This window comes from Nuphar pumila, chromosome 9 (genome assembly GCF_984573655.1).
Source record: "Nuphar pumila chromosome 9, dmNupPumi1.hap1.1, whole genome shotgun sequence".
NCBI lineage: Eukaryota > Viridiplantae > Streptophyta > Magnoliopsida > Nymphaeales > Nymphaeaceae > Nuphar > Nuphar pumila.
The window spans coordinates 126,519,463-126,530,507 of NC_143257.1; the positions used below are offsets into that span (position 1 = coordinate 126,519,463).

Sequence of the window (11,045 nt, forward strand, 5' to 3'; positions counted from 1 at the left end):
ATACTACAAAAAGCACGATATTTTCACAATATCGCCTATTTTAAAAATATTGTATTTTATCATGTTAATAACAGTATGATGGGTTTTCGTGTCATTGGTAGGAGCTGTCAGTGCACGTCTCTTTGTGGTCGGACGTTGAAGGTTCAAACCCCAATGATACGTTGAAAAATAATTGGTGGAGGTCTGACTAACCTCATCTTGCCTTTAAAAAGAACAATAAATAAGATTTTGAACCTATCACCTATTTTATAGATGTGGTTTTAACATGTTATTACTACCATAAAAGCAGTTTGTAATAATTTGTGTTTTATATTTTATTTACGTTCCTATATATATATATATATATTTATTTATTTATTTTTTTTTTTTCAATAAGCTGGCATATTCTTCATTTTTGTCTGAAAAAACCGAATTTCCTAATTACCGAGAGATTTTCCCTAGAACAAGGTTTGGGTGACACTGCATCAGACCACTTGGGTTTGGTTGGGTAGGGTTAGGCCTTGCTCTAACCGCGTTAGCTTCTGTTCAAGCTTCTTCTTCAAGGCAGGACTCCATCTCCAGACTTAGTTCCAACCTAGAGCGAGAGAGAGATCCTCAATGGAAGAATGTTGACGCTTCTCTCTCAACCAATGTCACCATTTCATGATACGAGGAAATTAACGGAAACTAACGACCCCAAGCTCTCCCGTCATCTTCCTTCTTCGCTTTCATTCTGCAGCTGGAAAGACCCATATTTCTGGAACACCACAATAAGAAGATACGTGGAGAGAAATATCTGTGAAGATGCCTTGCTTCTCTACAATCAGATGGTCAACAATGGAGTCGAACCCGATTGTTACACATTTCCTCTGGTTCTGAAGGCATGTTCTTCCATCTCTGCACTCGGGGAAGGCAAACAGATACATACCTACATCACCAAAAACGCCTCTCTCTCCAGAAATCTCTTCGTCCACAATGGTTTGCTGCAATTGTACTGCTCCTGTGGTTGTTTGGACGATGCGCACCAACTGTTTGATAGAATGCACCACCGAAGTTTGGTTTCTTGGAACACCATGATTGCTGGGTATTCGAAAATTGATTGGGAAAATTCCATTGCTGTAGTTAAAAATGGAGGACGAATCGGTGCTGTGTTGTTGTATTGTCTTATGTTGGATGAAGAAATTCCGGCAGACAATTTCACATTTACGGCTTTGCTAAAAGCATGCGGCTCTTTTTTGGGTTTTAAGGAGGGAACTCAGATTCATGGTCATGTTGTTAAGCTGGGATTTGTTTTTGATGTCTTCGTGAGGAATGCTTTGATTGATATGTATGTGAAATTTGGTGAGATTCATAATGCCTGCATGTTGTTTGATGGATTTCCTGAGAGGGATTTGGTATCTTGGAATGTGTTGATAACTGGTTTTGTCAGGCTGGGGGATATTGACTCGGCAGAGTCTTTGTTTGGTGAGATGAGTGAGCGGGACATCGTATCGTGGAATGCGATGATGACTGGATATTCTCAAGGAGGTCGAGCTAATGAGGTTTTGGACATATTCCACCGAATGCAGCTTGCAGGTGTGTGTCCAAATGTTGTTTCTATTGTTACAGCAGTTTCTGCATGTTCCTTGCTTGGGGCTTTGAGCTTAGGCATGTGGTTTCATCTTTACTCCCTTAGACATGGTTTTGGATCGAATGAATATGTCACTGCTACGCTGGTAAAGATGTATGCAAAATGCGGTGACATTAAAAACGCTATTCGATTGTTTAATTGGATGCCTCAAAGAGATGTTGTTTCTTGGGATGTAATGATTGAAGGCTTGGCGATGCATGGTAGAGGCAAAGATGCATTCGAACTTTTCTATCAGATGAAAAATGAAGGGGTTATTCCTGATGAAATCACCTTCATTGGTGTGTTAGGTGCATGTAGTCATGCAGGTTTGGTAGAAGAAGGCTTTGCACTTTTTGATTCTATGACTAAAGAGTATGGCATTCAGCCTAAAGTTGAGCACTATGCGTGTCTGGTTGATCTTCTTGGCCGAGCTGGTCGATTGCATGATGCACTACAAATTGTGGAAAGCATGCCGATTGCTCCTGATGGTGCTGTGTGGTCTGCATTGCTCAGTGCTTGCCGTATTCATGGCAATGTTGAGCTTGCAGAGAAAACTGTCAAGACCACCCTTCATATGTACCCAGAAAATGCTGCAAATTATGTTCTCCTCTCAAATGTTTATGCTGCCAGGAGTAAGTGGGAGGATGTTGCTAGTGTGAGAAGGCTGATGAAATTGAAGGGGCTCGATAAGGAACCTGGTTGCAGTGTTTTTGAAATGGATGGTTCCATTCATGAGTTCCTTGCTGGTGATAGTTCCCATCCACAGTTGGACAAGATTACCCAGCTGCTGGATGAATTGACCAAACGGCTTAAGGAGGCTGGTTATGAGCCAAACAAGGGAGCGGTATTGCGTGATATGGAAGAAGAGGTGAAGGAGACTGCTCTTTATCGTCACAGCGAGAAGCTTGCAGTTGCCTTTGCACTAATCAATGGCGCACCAGGAACCCCAATCCGTATAGTAAAAAACCTTCGCATCTGCAGTGATTGTCATTCTGCTATCAAGCTCATTTCCAAAGTTGAAGCCCGAGAAATTATTGTGAGAGATCGAAACCGCTTCCATCACTTCAATGATGGATCTTGTTCATGTGGTGACTATTGGTGAGATAATTCCATCTTAGTATATCCGCCTTTTAAAGACCTTTTGACGCAGTGGAAGGGGCCTTGGCCACTAGACGGGTGGTCAGTCTACCATTCCCATGAGCATCAGCCCCTTGCATTAATGAGGGCAATGGATAAGCCCTTGCTCAGCCCAAGCTTGGCAACTTCTTGGGGGCAAGGGGTGTGCCACTGGTTACACCGTCCGAACAACGACGGTGAGTATGCAGGCTTAGCCGGTGTGACTAGGTTTCTGATTCTGACGGTTCTTCCCTGTCCATGAAAAAAAAAAGACCTTTTGAGTTGGGGCTCATGCTAATGTTTTTTCTGCATCAGCACCTTTTCTTAATTACTGCACCCTCTTGAGAGGGCAGATTGTAGTAACTTCTACATTGTGAATTACAAAACCAAATATTGGTCGATGTGAATTGAATATAAAAGCTGAAGCAGTACCCAAAACATTTGTTGGATGTTAATTTTTGCTGGCAATTTTGAACAGTATTTGTCACTGAAGGTTTGTGAAGAGCATTAACATCATTCTTTGCTGCATTGATGGTTTTGCCAAGGCAGTTGCTATTCATTGCTTAGCATCTGTTCTTGCTGGCTTTGCTTGATCTGCAGTCGAAGAAGTTATATATGACTTTTGGCTGAGAAATGATTATGTACTTATTTTCTTTTCTCTTGTATATTAAAACCATTCAATTGATTTCCTTTTGTTAGATTTATGCTACATTTTCTTTTTTCTACATGTATGCGTCATTTTCAATTCACTATGCAATTTTCAATTCGCTGTGCAATGTGATTTTGCGACCAGCCTTATCTATCTGCAGCCCCGCTGTCTCTAATGTAGCAGTCTGCATTAGACAATTCGGCCACATGCAAGGTGCCACCAAAAGATCCAGAATTCCTGGACTCCTGGATTCGAGATTTCCGGTGACATTCTATAGAGGGAGGATCAGGTGCAATGTAATTTCACACTTTTAGTGTGCTGCTGCACCTGATTTCCCTCCATCACTGCTTAGGCTTCACAACTGACAGACTGTATGTCAAAGATGGATGGTGATAAGGTGCAGCAGCACACTAAAAGTGTGCAATCACATTGCACCAGCTCCTCCCTCCATCCTGTGCGCCCCCCCAAAGTATATGATAAGCTTTGCTGATATTGCATTATTATTGTTTGTTTAACAGTGATGTTTTCCTCCCCTTTGTCAGCCGACTGGTGTAATCAAAGGCACACTTGCCTTGCAGCAAGGGATTCAAAACACTGAGAATCCGAACTCTTGACGTCCTTCAACTTGAACTCCTTGAACTAATAGACTTGGCTCATGAATTAAATTTTATCCAATATCCGAACTGATTTGATTCAGTTTAATTGCATTTGCTAAACCAAAACCATATTCGATTATAATTGGATCCCGATATGGTTTTAATTTTTTGCTACATATGGATATCCCAATCCATTTGCATATAAAAATTGGATCTGTTATGAGCTTTTCACCATCTGAATTCGAATTTCAATCCGTTAGCCAGCATCCGATTAGTTGAAAATGGTATTGTCAAAATCCCATGGCGCAGCCAATTGAGGTCAGGGTGGGTATTGTGCACCCTGGTCTCGTGTGCCCCCCGCCCTCTCCCCACCCTGACGCTCTCTTTCTCTCAACCCAACCCCCCCCCCCCCACACACACACACACACACATAATAGAAAGGTTCGTTAGGGCTGTTTAACAATTTGAGTGGGTATGGCTTATTAAGGCTACACCCCTATTGGCTTTGCGAGCTGATAACGAGCTGTCTGTCTTCTAAAAGAAAAATATTTTAAAGCTTGATAATATATAAAATATATGTTAAATACAAGTACAAAACACATATAATATGAAAAACGGTCATACTTGCAAAAATGACGTATTTTAAAAAATGCCCCACAATTTACCAAATCTGTCAAATGGACACTTATGTAGGTTTTCACTTTTTTTTATTTCTTTTATCCTTAGTAAGTGTGAATTTTTTATTTTTTGTGGGTCACGACTCTAAAAGTAGATAGACCCACTAAATTCGTCAACAAAATCGCATTTAAGGTTGCGATATTTCAAAAATGATTATGAAATTCTAAAACACTTGCGAAAATTGTGATGAGTATTGTAACACACATTGCGGAAATCCTTTAAGTGTTGTGAAAGTTTGTACCTTGCAAAATTTCAAAAGAGTATTGTGAAATTCCTTTTTCTTGCGAATTTCATTTTATATAAATGATGCTTTGTTTCTCAACCCCTTATTTGTATATGGATGCCCTATTTTCGCAACCTTGGGGTTTTTTTATCTTCAATCATTTCGGTGATCTTTCGATGACATTCAGGCTTTGCAAAAATCCCTTATTAGTGGTAGTTCATCGACAACGATTTATCGGGGGTAGTAAACCCTAAAAGCATAGGTGACTGCTCATCGATGGTGAGTTTTTCTGGTAAAAGCATGGGTGATACTTCACTGACGATGAGTTTTCTCGGTAAAAGCATGAGCAACACTTCATTAACAATGAGTTTTTTTGGTAAAAACACTAATGGTGAGAAGATCTACAATACTTCATCGATGGTGAGTTTTTTCGATAAAACATCGATGATGAAAAGATTAGCAACACTTCATCAACGATGAATTTTTTTGATATAATCATCGACAATGAGATCTTATGGTATGAGTGAGATATGAAACCAAATGTCTATGAGTTGTTTGTGTGTGCTGCATTCTCGCCATAGAGAACATAAAGGATGATGATGTAGAAGGCATGCACTCTAATAAACTGTGATAGTCAAAAAAATATGTTGGCTGATGATGATATAGAGTCAACGTATTTCATAATCAACGTTTGTTCGATCACATGGTATAGGTGTGATAGAAAAAATTAAGAGAATACAAACTGTAAAATCAACGGTGGTATATTATATTTTTTACCTATCAAAGATGCATTGCAATTTGGCATTCTTGAGACCAAAGAGATGAAGGTACCTCTTTGCATACTCTGCTTTCTTTCCATCAAAGAGGCAGTGAAAAACATCATTATTGTAAAATAATAAAATGAATGCAATGTATGAACAATTTCATTTTATGAAATAATGAAATGAATGCAAAATTTATGGGCGACTTTATTTTGTGAAAGAGTAAAATGAATGCAAAATGTATGTGGGACTTCATTTTGTGAAAGAATGTAGTGTATGAAATGTATAAGCGAATTTATTTTGTAAAAAAATGAAATGAATACAATATATGATTGACTTTGTTTTGTAAAAGAATATAATGAATGAATGTATAATCAACTTCATTTTGTAAATGAATAAAATGAATGTAATGTATGAACAACTTTATTTTTGTAAAATAATAGAATGAATGCAATGTATGTGTGACTTCAGTTTATGAAAGAATGAAATAAATACAATACATGAACGACTTAATTTTATGAAAGAACGAAATGAATGCAATGTATGAATGACTTCATTTTGTGAAACAAACGGTTGCACGTATACATGCAAATTTTTTTTATATAAATTCACGTGTATATGTGCAAATTTCTTTCAAAATATGTGAATTTCCTACTTATATAATATTTTTCTTTAAATTTTACTATTACAAAACATACTCATCCGCTTAACAATTTAATAATATATACAAATAAAACTAAAATTTATAACTAAAATTCATTCACAAACATAATAGAATAATTACACATTTTGTTAGCCTTACATGAAAAATTACAACCAAATTTTTAAATATAACCATAAATGAACTTTACATCGAAATGACATTCAAGTTTTTATTCATCCTATCAAAATTATATTCGCATAAGGCATCCAAATGCAAATAAGGGGTTGAAAACCACAAAAACTCTAGGGTTGTAAAAATAAGTCATCTGAATGCAAATAAGGGGTTGAGAAAATAAACATCATTTATATAGAACAAAAATTTTCAAGAAAAAGAAAATTTGAAATACTCATCACAATTTCACAATATCAAACTTTTACAAGTTTTTCGTAATTTCACAATACCTCATGCGACTCTTTTATAATTTTGCAAGGTACGAACTTTACAACACTTAAAGGATTTTCGCAACGTACCTTACGATACTCGTCACGAGTTTTATAAGTTTTGAAATTTCATATTTTTTTTGGAATATCGCAACCTCATATGCGATTTTGTTGACGAGTTTGGTGGGTCCATCTACTTTTAGCATCGTGACCCATGAAAATTGGAAATCTATAGTTGCGATGGATAAAAGCATAAAAAAGTGATAACCTGCAAAATTGTCTAATTGGCAAATTTGGTAAATGGTAGGGCATTTTAAAACATATTATTTTTGTCATACAGTACAATTATTTTCTATATATAATATGTATTTTATTTATATAACATACAACAACAAACAACAATTACGCCTTCATCCCAAAACAATTGGGGTCAGCGATATGAACCAAAAAAGAAATTCATTTTGGGTCTTCCACATGAATCCTTTTCCTCCAATCATTTCTATCCAACGCCATGTCCTCGGTGAGGTTCAAAGCATTCATATCCTTTCCTATCATCTCCATCCAAGTCTTCCTAGGCCTACCCCTACCTCTTTTAACTAATATATTTTCCCATTTCTCCAACCTTCTAACTGGAGCATCATTAGGCCTTCGCCGAATATGTCCAAACCACCATAAACGATTCTCTCGCATCTTATTCTCAATGGGTGCAACACCTACCTTCTTACGTATCTCTTCGTTCCGAATTTTATCTTTTATTGTATTTCCACACATCCATCTAAGCATCCGCATCTCAGCTACACTCATTTTTTGAATATGATGTCTCTTGGCAGCCCAACATTCCGTACCATATAGTAAAGCGGGTCTAATAGTCGTCCTATAAAACTTTCCCTTCAACCGCAATGGCATTCTACGATCGCACATCACTCCAGTAGCACTTTTCCATTTCATCCACCCAACCTTTATCCTATGATTTACATCTCCATCAATTTCTCCATACTTTTGAATGATGGATCCCAAATATTTGAAATAATCATTCACCGGTATATCTTGCTCACCAAGCTTCACTACACTCCCATCACTACTTCGTTGCTTACTAAACCGACATTCCATATATTCAGTCTTACTCTTACTCAACTTAAAACCTCTAGCTTCCAATGTCTGTCTCCATAATTCTAACTTAGCATTAACCCCAGCTCTAGACTCATCAATCAAAACAATATCATCAGCAAACAACATACACCACGGTACATTTTCTTGAATTGATCTCGTAAGCTCATCCATCACTATCGCAAATAGGAAAGGGCTTAAAGCAGATCCTTGATGTAACCCAACCGTTATCGGAAAATTGGTTGTCACCCCTCCACAAGTGCGGACATTGGTTACTACTCCTTCATACATATCTTTAATTATACTAATGTACTTGAGAGAAACACCTTTCTTCATCATTGTCCACCAGAGAACGTCCCTAGGTACTCTATCGTATGCCTTCTCTAAATCAATAAAAACCATATGCAAATCTTTGTTCCTCTCTCTATATCTTTCAATAAGTTGTCTAAGAAGATGTATAGCTTCCATAGTTGATCTTCCAGGCATAAAACCAAATTGATTCTCCGATATCATGACAACCTTCCTCAACCTAGACTCAATCACCCTCTCCCAAAGTTTCATAGTATGACTTATGAGTTTTATACCACGATAGTTTGTGCAATCTTGTATATCACCCTTATTCTTATATAAAGGCACCAAAGTACTCTTCCTCCACTCATTAGGCATCTTATTTGTTCGCCAAATCAAGTTAAAAAGATTTGTCAACCATTCTAAACCTTTCTCTCCCAAGCATTTCCAAGCCTCGATAGGTATACCATCTGGGCCAACTGCCCTTCTTGATTTCATTTTCTTCAAAGCCTCTGCAATTTCTTTCTTTTGAATCTTGCGCATGAAGTCACGATTTATCTCATGAAAAGGAATGGAGAAGTCTCCAAGATCTTGAGCATGACTATCATTAAATAGCTTATCAAAATAATCTTTCCATCTCTCCTTAATCTCCTCATCTTTGACTAAAACCCTTTGCGTTTCATCTTTGATACATCTAACCATACCCAAATCCTTCGATTTCCTATCTCTTATCTTTGCAAGCCTATAAATATCCTTCTCGCCTTCTTTGGTATCCAACTTGTCATAAACCTCCTTATATACCTTAGCCCTCGCGTTTCGAACAACTTTTTTAGCTTCCTTCTTTGCTATCATATACTTCTCCAAATTCTCATTATCACGACTCTTACTTAGATTTCTATAACACTCTCTTTTAACCTTAATAGCTAATTTGACATCCTCGTTCCACCATGATGTATCGTTACCTAGTGGTGCACCGCCTTTAGACTCACCCAATACCTCCTTAGCTACTTTTCTCATACCACCCGCTATCTTATTCCACATTGATTCTGAATCCTCCTCGAGACACCAATCAACTTCCTTAACTACCTGCTCTACAAACATTCCTTGTTTAGCTCCTTTCAGTGCCCACCACTTAATTCTAGGATCTATTCTATGTCTATCCCTTTTGCGGCATTGTCTAATTCTAAGATCTAAAATTAAGACTTTATGTTGTGTAGCTACACTTTCTCCTGGTATAACCTTACAATCGATGCAACAACCCCTATCTCTCTTTCTAAGTAGGAAAAAATCTATCTGACTCGTATTAACCCCACTTTTAAATGTTACTAGGTGAGACTCCCTCTTCCTAAACCAAGTGTTTGCTAAGATCATATCATAGGACAAACAAAAATCTAAAATCCTTTCTCCACTTTCATTTCTTTCTCCTATACCATAGTCTCCATGGATATTCTCAAATCCATCCCTACTAATGCCTACATGTCCATTAAGGTCACCGCCGATGAAAAGCTTTTCTCCATAAGATGTCTCTTGTACTACTCCATCTAAATCTTCCCAAAATTGATGCTTAATGGAATCATCTAAACCTACTTGAGGTGCATAAACACTAATAATATTAATAATATCCGTACCTAATACTAATTTAATAAGTAAAATTCTATCACCCTTCCTACGGACCTCAACTACATTATCTATAAACTGACGACTCATAACAATCCCTACTCCATTCCTATTCCTATTTATTCCTGTATACCAAATCTTATATCCCCAAGGTTCTATCACTTTAGCTTTCTCACCTACCCATTTGGTCTCTTGAAGACATAAAATATCAATATTTCTCCTACACATAACATCTACTAACTCTACCAACTTACCAGTTAAAGACCCTATATTCCAAGTGGCTAACCTAATTTTATGGTCTTGGACTAACTTCTTTACCCCCACCCGTCCAACAAAGTGAGGGAACCCTTGCCTATTTGACACCACACCCGGGCGCCGGTGTGACGCGTCGCTTCTGGGCGACGACCTAGCAACCCTTGCACATTTATCACTGCCTCCGGGCCTAGAGAGTACAGCGCGTCGCTCAGTAGGGAACGCCCCAACGAAATTCTCATATTGGTTCATTTTCATAGGAAATGACAAAGTTTTTATGCTGGCTGTCACAGGCCTACCGCAACCCTCCTCCTTTATCCGGGCTTGGGACCGGCAGTGTATAACTACACAGGCGGAGTTTATTTATATAACATATATAATATAAAAAATAATCATGATGTACGTTAAAAATGATGCATTTCTCTAAAACCCCACATTTTTCTAAAATTTGTTTGATGACCAAAACCATAAATAGCCAACTTTATTATGACTTTTTTACCCTTCACATGTGAAAAACTCACAAAGTTCAAGCAATAGATCACTCTGCTTGTTGAGTATCGCAAACTCCCACTTAAAAGGAGTATATATTTTTTTGCGGACCTAATAAAGCATAAAAAAAATTTGTTATTTATGCGGTATTCTCTGTTAATCGTAAAATTGCAAATACCTCAATAAAATCACATATTTTATACCAAAGTTGTGTTAAACGGTGAAAACTTTCTTTCTCCTTTCTTTAATCATCACTTAAATGTATGTTCAAATATATTTTTTTGCGGTATTCACCAATTGCACAAAAACAAATTTTGTGAACCTCCTTATGGTAATAACTTTGCAAATACCTTATCAAAATCGTATATATCTGGTACAAATAATATAAATAAAATGTAGTCATTTTTAGCAAAATTGCAAATATGCATCATTTTTGTATAATATATATATATATATATATATATATTATAAATAGAATGTATATTATATATGTTTTGTACCTATATTAAACATATATTTGATATATTATCAAACTTTATACAATACTTAGCTCAGCTTGCCATATTTTATAGTCATTTTTCGTATAATATATGTATAA

At 37.0% G+C, this 11,045-nt stretch overlaps 1 pseudogene across 1 annotated transcript; it reads left to right on the forward strand.

Moving 5' to 3' along the window:
• Nucleotides 1-396: 396 nt before the first annotated feature.
• Nucleotides 397-3,402, forward strand: LOC149829355 (pentatricopeptide repeat-containing protein At5g48910 pseudogene; annotated as a pseudogene). Its single transcript, XR_016434228.1, has one exon. The product of XR_016434228.1 is annotated as a pentatricopeptide repeat-containing protein At5g48910 pseudogene (transcript).
• The last annotated feature ends 7,643 nt before the right edge of the window (nt 3,403-11,045 follow it).